General features: G+C 40.8%; 1 protein-coding gene across 1 annotated transcript in view; it reads right to left on the bottom strand.

Moving 5' to 3' along the window:
- Window positions 1-2,216, bottom strand: part of LOC128247369 (zonadhesin-like) — a 60,192-nt gene that overhangs the window by 14,371 nt on the left and 43,605 nt on the right. The window lies entirely within an intron of this gene.

Here is a 2,216-nt window from a genome sequence, read left to right as displayed (position 1 = left end):
ATATATATATATATATATATATATATATATACGTACACTTATATGAGTTGTACGTACATATATTCATGTGTATTGTACATGTGTGTGTATGTATCTAAATATTTGCTCCTATGTACATGTTACTCAGGGAATATATATGTACATACATGCGTACATGTATATATACAAGTTGTTCGGGCTAAATATTTGCATAAATGTAGAAGAAAACAAAATGTCTCATTCCAAAATGAAAGTATTAAAAAAAAAATTAAAATATATCAACTATGCCTGGGAGATAACAGTTTACTAAAAATAGCTGCCCTCAATTTCCATCACAGCCTCAAGATGACTCCGGAACCTGGCGCATGGGTTTCTCACTGTCTTCGTGTGGACATCTTCGAACACCTTCTTGATCTTGGCCACCAGCAAAGTGGTTGGTATCTTTCTCAACCGCGCCCAGCACAGGAATCCTTGGGATCACAAATCGTAGAAATTAGGAGGCCGGAAGTTGGGGTTGATAAAGTCGTAGAAATTCTCTGACAACCACTTCTGATTTTTTCCTGAAGTATGGCAAGGAGCCGAATCTTAATATATATAGCCTTTCAGCATCAATCCTCTCCAGCTAGAGACTGAACATAATTTCCAGCAGCTTCACACAGCAGTCTGAATTGAGTCTAAGGCCCTGTTCATTAGCTTTTGAATGAAATCCAGCTAGCAGACGCTGTTAGGACGCATGTTATCTAGCTTTTTGTGGGCCACAACATCGTAGTCTCCGTGACAGCTGTCTATGCTATATCTTACGGCCTTTACAGTTTTCACATCCCATTACGCAGCATGATGTCTGCATTTTGAAACTCGGCACGAATCATCGTGAAACATGTAACTTATTTCCAGTATCCAAATGGCGTCAAGTCCTTCATGCCCACAGTCTTTTGTCACCATAGAATATTCATTTCTACTCTTAGCACGAGGCCCGAAATTTTTGGGGAAGGTGCCAGTCAATTAGATCGACACCAGTACTCAACTGGTACTTAATTTATCGACCCCGAAAGGATGAAAGGCAAAGTCTGGAATATGAACTCAGAAAGTAAAGACAGATGAAATATTGCCTAGCATTTCGCCCGGCGCGCTAACGTTTCTTATTTCTTTATTGCCCACAAGGGGCTAAACATGAGGAGACAAACACGGACAGACAAAGGGGTTAAGTCGATTTCATCGACCCCAGTGGTACCTAATTTATCGACACCGAAAGGATGAAAAGCAAAGTCGAACTCGGCGGAATTTGAACTCAGAACATGAAGACAGACCAAATACCGCTAAGCATTTCGCCCGGCGCGCTAACATTTTTGCCAGCTTGCCGCCTGACACCATAAGCTATTACGATATCCATATACTTTGAAAGGTTATTATTATTGAGGTAAGTAAAGTTAAAGAGATTGTTTTCATTATTATTATAATTGAATGAGCGAGCAGTGCATGCCATCAAAGTGACACTGGGGTAAAATATACGAAGCCCAGTATACCCATCATGACTACCCGTCTGATAAGGGTACACCAGGCACATGCATCACAACCATATGTGCGCGACATAGTGGTCTCATATCAAGGTATAAAGCGCATGACCTTGCAGGTGGGGCCCAGTTAAAATTGTCTTCAGGTCGAGTAGCCTATCTCGCTCAAAAGATCTCTGAATAAGAGTTGTTTAAATATGTTGAACAAAGCACCTGTGTTTCCAAAGGTGAATTATCCAAACCCAAAAGAATTCCTTTCAACACATGGCTATGATGCTCCCCCACTACTTCTACTTGTGATCAGAGATGTACATAATCGTCAGCCACCAAGGGACATGCTCAACTGGTTAAGGTCAAACAACTGACAAGCAAATCTGTGGTATTAAGCAGAATATTTGCTGTAGCCCATCTTTTATACCAAGACAAAACAATGTACATGATAACACTTCCAATCAATTAAGATCAGAAGCCATGAGAGTCACTGCCTGGTACTTTATCCGGGCATGGTACTGCATCCGGGCATGGTACTGCATCCGGGCATTTTATTATTATTATTGTTCAGCAGTTTTATTTTTATAACGTGCTTTCACTTCACTACCGAGCGCAGCTCTGTGCGCCTTGGGTATGTGCTGTGGTTTGCTGTGGTGCTCTTATGGTTACTGTATTGAAAGTGTTTTGAGTAAGATGTGTGCAGTGCCCAGTAGTGCAATTTTCTGTATGTTATAT

The sequence above is a fragment of the Octopus bimaculoides genome, chromosome 3 (assembly GCF_001194135.2).
Source record: "Octopus bimaculoides isolate UCB-OBI-ISO-001 chromosome 3, ASM119413v2, whole genome shotgun sequence".
NCBI classification, from domain to species: Eukaryota; Metazoa; Mollusca; class Cephalopoda; order Octopoda; family Octopodidae; genus Octopus; species Octopus bimaculoides.
The sequence above is the reverse complement of the archived record's forward strand: the minus strand, read 5'-3'. Positions and strand labels throughout refer to the sequence as shown.